This window comes from Vombatus ursinus, unplaced genomic scaffold, assembly GCF_900497805.2.
Source record: "Vombatus ursinus unplaced genomic scaffold, bare-nosed wombat genome assembly UNPS02014894.1, whole genome shotgun sequence".
Lineage (NCBI taxonomy): Eukaryota > Metazoa > Chordata > Mammalia > Diprotodontia > Vombatidae > Vombatus > Vombatus ursinus.
The window spans coordinates 4,971,213-4,979,491 of NW_020954672.1; positions in this window are offsets into that span (position 1 = coordinate 4,971,213).

Genomic DNA, 8,279 nt, shown 5'->3' on the forward strand with positions numbered 1-8,279 from the left:
CTGTTCATCATGAGGAAGAGACATCAACTCCTTTTAAAGTATATCAATTTTGGGATTCTTACAGGATATAACATTGCAGGGAATTTTGTCTCAGAATGTGCTGAGGTTCTATATCATGGGAAGGAAAAGTGAGTGAGCAAATATAATATAAAAAAGGGACATATTTATGGTATAGACTCATGCATAATAAGGGAATGGGGACTGGACCTGTGATTTCATTGATAGAAGGAAATCTCAGATTAGGAAATTATCTTTACCAATGCGTGTAGGTCCTTTCTCTGCAATTTATGGTCTTAGGGATGTGGATATAGCATTGAGAAGTCAAGTGACTTTCCCAGGGTCATCAAGTCTGATCACATGGTCAATATGTATCAGAGGTGGGATTGTAACCCAGATGTTCCTGGCTCTGATTTGATCCACTATGCCAGCCACAACAACAACATCAAGAACAAACATTTATATAGTGCTTTAAGTTTTGCAAAGCATTTTATATACACTAGATTATTTTTACCTCCCAATAAAGCTGTGAGACAGAATGTGGTATAGTAAATGGAGAGAGAATTTCAGAGTCAGGAAGAACTGTGTTCAAGAACTCCCTCTGCCTCAGAATGGGTCTGTGATGCTCACTTATAATAATTTCTCACTTCTTCCTGACAATTGTTCAAGACTGTAAGTTGAAGAAAGGTTGCATCGATAGAGGGAGTTTTTTCATTGGAGGTGCCCTACACTAATGAAATCAATCACAGATCTGTCTGGATAACAATAGCAATAATAACACTCCCCTCCCCCTACCCAACCCAAAATCCCATCACAAAACCACAACCAAAAATGAACAACTATGCAATGACAATCCTGTAAGATTGGTACGACAGATATTGTTATCCCCATCTTACACATGAAGAAACTGAGTTTCATAGAAGTTAAGTGGCTTACCCATGATCACATAGCTGGTAAGTGATGGAAGCAGTTTCAGCTGAAGTCTTCCTGACTCCATGTCAACATTGTTTATTAATGCTGGCCTATGAATAATCATCTCTCACTGATCCATGAGTACCTAAACCCTCTACAAATTGCTTCAACAGTTGTCTCCTGTATGAAAGAAAAACTATATCATGTCTCTGATGACCTAGCGTGAGTGTGGGGTCTCTCTCAGAAAGTCCAAAAGAGCCTGGAAGGAAAGCACTTTTTATCATTATCACAGATACTTCAGAGAATTTTTATCTCTTTGGTGTGGATATTTCCTGAACTGGTGAAGGTCACAACCCACTCATATCTTCTGATCCTGAGTTCTTCTCATCTGTGTATGTCTGTAAATTCACTGAGAATCTAATTCAACATAAGGGAGGCCTCCTCTAGGCCTTTTTGCATTTCCTACGTACTAGTATAGTTAACATATATGTTTGTGTGTCATGTATGTATTTGTGTATATGTATATGCACACACATGTGGATATACATATATATGTATATACGTATATGTACATACACATATGGATATACATAGGTATATATGTATACACACACACATATACATATATATAATAGTATAGGCTTTTCATCCCTTATTCTTGCCCATGACTCCCAACTCCTTTTCTGATCATATGGAATGATATCTCTTACATCACAGTTTGGGCACAAGTTATTGATGGAAAAATGTCACAGCCAACTTATGCCTGCTGCATATTTCTTTATTGACTCAAAAGTCAACTGCAACTTGAATGTTGTGGAAATTGTGCTGTTCCAAGATTTAGCGCTGCATAACATCTCCAGGACATAATTTGTGTTGAAAGATGGGCCCTTGTGTTAGGGAGCAGCTTGGGATTGTCAAAAGCACTCTGCAATTTCCTAAATGCAATGCAGTCTGCTCCCTTTCTCTTATTCAGTCCTGGGCCCAGCTTATTATCTATGTGCAGTGCCTGTCACAGGTATGTATATGGAAAGACTAACTTAATGGAATGGCTATTAAAGAAAGAAGGGAGGTTCCAATAAGTCTTTCCTTTAACACTGAGAACCTCTACAGAAAGCTGTGTGGAGGATTTTTTTTCTTCTTTCAGTTGAGGAATGCTGCGGGGAGGGATTCTTGAAGAATGTCTTTCATATCAGCAATTCAATTGACTGCATGGTCTTAGTGATAAAAGGACTGATCGACTGACCATTGAAGCCTGGTTGGTTAAAGTTCTACCTTTTTAAAAGCATTTTAAATCAATGAGTATTGATCAGGTACCTATTTTGTGCTCAGTATTCTGTCCTCAGGGCTGTGAACATTGGACTTGAAGTTCATAGACTTTTGCATTACCCAATTTATAGGTTTGTTATTAGTAAAATGATTTGGAAACCTCAAAGCACAGTGGAAACATGGGTAATATTATTATTTTTTTTGTTTTTAGGCAATTGGGGTTAAGTGACTTGCCCAGGGTCACACAGCTAGTAAGTGTCAAGTGTTTGGTCTGAGGCCGGATTTGAACTCAGGTCCTCCTGTCTTCAGGGCCAGTGCTCTATCCACTGCACCACCTAGCTGCCCCAGAAGCCTATATTCCTTTTTTTTGTTTTTTGTTTTTTTTTTTGATTAGGCAACTGGGGTTAAGTGACTTGCCCAGAGTCACACAGCTAGTAAGTATCAAAGTGTCTGAGGTCAGATTTGAAGTCAAGTCCTCCTGAATGCAGCACGGGTAATATTATTGCAAGGTTTCTCCCCACGGGGGACTTACATATTTAATAATAATAGCTAACATTTATATAGTGCTTATTATATGTCAGGCACTGGCCTAGTGCTTTACAATTATTATCTCATTTGATCCTCACAGCAGCCCTGGGAGGCAGGTTCTATCATTATCCCCATTTTACATCTGAGGAAATTGAGATAAATGGAGGTTTAGGGTCACACAGCTGGTAGATGTTTGAGACCAGATTTGAATTCAGATCTTCCTGACTACAGGCCCCTCATTCTATCTACTGCATCACCTAGATGTCTTATATTTAGCCTTATGACCAAAAAGATTAAGTTCAAAACTAAACCAAACACCACAACCCCCAATTTTATTGTCCCTTTTCTTTGTCTTCAATAGAGCTGCTGTCTCCAAAGTAGTTGCCAGGGTCTCCTGGGTGTGAGAGTAAGGAGGGAGCTATGGCTTGACCACATGTAATCAACCAATTGGAAAGTGGGAAAATGGGTTGCATGCAACGCACAATGCAATGCGTATGTGGCTCATCTTCAATACAATCACACCTATCATAGCTCCCCAATATTCTCCCCCTCCTCCCCCTCCCTTTGCTGTGTAAGCTCCCCACTTCCCCTCTTCTGAGGTTGGCATCAACTTCTCAGAGCAGTTGTTACCTAACTGCTACCCAGGCCCCCATTTTGGCAACTATGCAGGTATGACTGGGGAAATTCCCTTGTCTTTCAACACCTTACCTCCTGTTCTGCCATCTGATATCATGGCTGTGGCACGCCTTCCTTGCAGAGCAGACGCTGAGGTTCAGCCTTCCCTTTTCCTTTTATGTGGGTCAGAGTGAGTCTCACAGAATAACTAGACATGGACAGGTTATAATCTTCGTCATAGATTGCAACACAATGGCCAGTCTCATGACAACTGCATTTTCTTTCTCCGCAAATCCACCCCCTTCCAAATATCCCTATTATTGTGAAGCACACAACCATCCAATGTGTTACCAAAGTTTGCAACCTCAGTGTCACCCCAGCTCCTCACTCAACCTCATCCCACATATCAAATCAGCTGGCAAATCTTGTTGTTCCTATTTTCTCAACATCTCTCATATGTATCCCCTTTGCTCTACTCACACAGCCATTACCTTAGTTCAGACCTCTCACTTTTCTTGTTGCTCAGTCGTTTCAGGCATGTTGGAGTCTTTTCTTGGCAAAGATATAGGAGTAGTTTGCCATTTTCTTCTTCAGTTCATTTTACAGATGAAGAAACTGAGGCAAACACGGTTAAATGACTTGTCCAGGATCATACAGCTAGTAAATGTCTGAGGCCAGATTTGAACTCAGGAAAATGAATCTTCCTGACTCGAGGCCCTGTACTCTATCCACTGGGACACCTATCTGCCCCTAGTCTCTCACTTGAACTATTGTAATAGCTTCCTTATTGGCTTCTGTGCCTCAAGTCTCTCCTCTTTCCAAATCCCTCTCCACATAGCTGCCAAAGTGATTTTCCTAAAGCACAATTCTGAAAACATCCTCCTGTATTCAATAAACTCCAGTGGCTCCCTATTGATGATAGAATCTAATATTATTTCATCATTGTTTTATCTTTTTACACATTTATATCATTTATAAATATATATCTATATATACATAGACACATATAGGCACATGCTCAGAAATTTCTTACTAAAAGGGGTGCATAATTAAAACAAAAATATGGAGATGACTGATATAAAGAACCATTTAGGTATCATCAAAACAGAATACTTTCCAGAAATTTCCTGACAACTCTGTCTTCTAATACTGATGTAATGGAGGAATCTTAGCGAGTGTGAAAAAGTCTTAGAGAAAAAAAATGCCAATCACTACTTTAAAAAAAAATTATACTAAGCTAGCTTCTTGGGCTGTGTGCTGGATCCTTTCTAGAGTACAGAGGACAAATGGTTACATAGAACTGTTGGGACAACTCTACCCCGTTTTAAGGGATGGCCAACTTTGATGAGAGACCCAGCAGAGTTGAGTGTTCTCTCTCCCTTGTACAGCATTAGTGCATTCAGAGCAATCAGCATCCATACAGTACAAATATATTCAACACCGCAGATGTGAATCATTCTTTGGACAGCTCCAAAGAATTACATTTAGTGCCCTGAGACCACGATGGCTAATAAGCCTCATCAACTATGGCTCTGAGCAGTTTGGAGTCTGATGGGATAATATGTTTCTATTCGTCTCAGATTCTTGTCAATAGAAATAGAAATGCTACACACAACCAAGGCCACTGAGGTGACCTTTAAACACAATCTACTCATTTAGTCACCCACATGGGTAAGGATTCCATGGAGAATTGAAATCCATGAGAGCCTGTGCAGAATTTAAGCTTTGGCAGCCAGCTTTAGGCAGAACTGGGGACATCATCCAGGCTCATTGATCATACATTTATCATTTTTTTTTGCCATTTTAGATCTCCTTAGACACTGAAAAGCAAACTACCCAAATGATGTATTCCACACAACTTATAAAATCTCAGGCAGGTGTCTTATCAACATCTGGTTGTGAAGATGGGTATCAGGACCATCATTATGGCTACTTGCCATCTGAGATAACAATAAAAATAACTAATGTGTTTTATATTTATTTTATAGCCCTTTAAGGTTTGCAAACCACTTTATACACATCATCTCTTCTTACCCTTACAATAACCCTAGGGAGGTAGGTGCTATTATTATCACTTTCTACTGAGGCAGGCAGTGATTAAATGACTTGACCCAGGTTACACAGTTAGTAAGTGTCTGAGGTTACATTTGAACTCAATTCTTCCTGACTCTGGATCAAGTGCTTCTATCCACCAGGCCACTTAGCTGTCTCAGGTGAGCTTTGGCTAGCACCTTAACATTTCTGGACTACTGGTTCCTCCTTTGTGAGTGGATGTGGTTGGGATGTACAATCTCTAAAGCCCCTTCTACCTCTAAAGTTCAATATCATCATACAACAACCCTTGAGGTAGGTTTTTGCAAACTTTACCATCTCCAATTTACAGGTGAGGAAACTAAATGATCTGCTCATAGTACCCCAGAGTGTCAGATGCCAGAATTTAACTAAGGTTTCTTGACTCTAGGTCCAGCATGCTTCCTACACTGCCACGTTGTGTTCTTATTCCATCATCCTTGTGCATTGCCAGGGAATTGCCAAGGCCCTTTGTATTCTTCCCTGAGACTAGAAGAAACAATTTCTAGGTCTTAAATATCCTTGCACTACTGAATCAATCACCACAAAAACCTAGAGTGCTTGATGAGTAACAAACAAAAAACCAGATCTTTGAATCATGGCTACCTAAAGTTGGAAGAGTCTTTAAAAATCATTCTGTTGTTCCTATTCCTTGTTGTGTGAATCCCCTCTATTATACCCCTCCATTCCACCCCCCCCCAATCAGCTGTCAGCTTGCTTCTGTTTGAATATTTATAGTGAGGGGAACTCATAACTTTATTGGGTAATTAATTATTTTCTGAAAGTTCTGATTGTTAATAATTTTTTCTTTAGATTAAGCTAAAAATCCATCTTCCTGTAATTTCTACCCCTTGGTCCTAGTTTTCCCTGGAGTAAAAAATAATGAGTTTAATGCCTATATCCTGTAACAAACCTTCAAAAATTTTGACAGGCATCATTTGCCACTTCCCTCTTCCCAATTTTTTTTTATTTTCCATGCTAAACATTCCTAATTCCTTCAAATGATCCTTATAAGAGAGAAAAGATTATTGTGGAAGCTATATGGAGGATCTAGAAGGGACAATCTGAAATCAGAGAGACAAATTAGGAGGTTATTATAGTAGTCAAAACAAGAGGTGAGAGGGCCTGAACTGGGGTGGAGATTGTATAAATGGAAATAAAGGGGTGAATTCAGGAGACACTATGAAGGTAAAATCAACAAGGTTTGGCAGCTGATTAGATATGAATACTGAAGGAGAGAGGGGTCAAGCATGACTCCAGGTGATTAAGAGGATGGTAGTGGTCTCAACAAAAAAGTAGGGAGGTTTGAAGGAAGGGTAGCTTCTGGGGAAAGTTTTGTGTTGGACATTTTGGTTTGGGATACCTAGAAGATATCCAGGGAAAGATATCTAGCAGAATTGATAATGCTATATGGGAGATGAGAGAAGTTAGCACCAGATATTCAGAATTGGTATTCATCTGGATAGTGATTGAACCCAAAGGTGAAGGTTAAGAGAAACAAGAGGGCTCAGGATTCAGCCGTGGGAGATATTTACACTTGGTGGATGAGAGATAGATGATGATGTAGTAAAAAAGACTGAGAAGAAGTGATCAGAAAGAGAGGAGGGGAAGCAGGACAGAGAAGTGTCATGGAAGCCATTGGAAGAAGTGGTAGCAGATAGTGTTAAAAGGTTGAAGAGAGATCAAGGAGGATGAACCTAGAAAAAGCCACCAAATTCAACAGTTAAGAAATCACTGATGAATTTTTGGGAACCAAGGCTGGATTGCAAAGGGTTAGAAGTAGTGGGTGAAGAAGAAGTGGGTGGGCAGAAATTGTAGATGTGTCTAGGAGTTGTGCAATAAAAAGGAAGAGAGTCATAGTATGATAGTCTGAGAGTCTGACAGAGTCAGATGAAGATTTTTTTTAAAGATGGTGGAGACCTTAGTATGTATATAAATAGTGCGGAATGGAGAAGGAGAAATTGAACATTAGGAAAGAAAGCGTTAATAACAGCAAACTCCCAGAAGAGATGAGAAAAATAGGATCATGGGAACAAGGGCTCAAGCTGTAGAAGTCAAGAAAGATGAGGAGTTAGTCTTGGCAAAGAGAAGATCTAACTTCCTTAGGGATTGAAGCCAAGGAAGAAAGGAGAGGTGAAGATGTAGAAGGATTTTGAGATGTGGTGCAAAGATGATGCTAGAATTCATGGTCTTTGGGCTCCATTTCTCAATAAGATCTATTGAGGGAAACTGGACTAGGGGTTTGAGGAAAAAGTGTCAGCTCCTTGAGGACAGGGACCATCTTTGCCTCTTTTTGTATCCCTAGTGCTTAACATAGTGCTTGGCAGAAAGGAGACACTTAATAAATGCTTATTGATTGATGTGAAATGGCTACAAAGTGGTAGAATTAATCAGGTAAGAATATAGATTGACTTGAAGCATTGAGGACCCAGATGAGAACTGACATCATTGTTTTAAAGAAGATCCATTTGGTCTGGTTCTATAACTTCTGCCATTGGTGTTCAGCTGCTTGGGAGATTATGTGAACAAGACTGGTGGAGGTTGTGACCCAGGGCTGAGGATTGGCAGAGCATGAATAGCCGATGGATAAGGGGTCAAGGGATATTGTGAATTTCAAAAGAGTAGAGGTTGTAGAGAGATAATAGTAAAGTAATGTAGTGGTCTGAAAATAGCAGTAGGGAGCAGGGAACATGCTTTCTTGGTGGCAAGTACCATTTCCCTTTTCATTTATTTATTTATTGATCTACTTACTTATTTATCCATTTATTTATTCACTCATTCATTCACTCATTTATTCATCCATTCATCCATCTATCTATCTATCTATCTATCTATCTATCTATCTATCTATCTATCTATCTATCTATCTATCTATCTATCTATCTATCTAT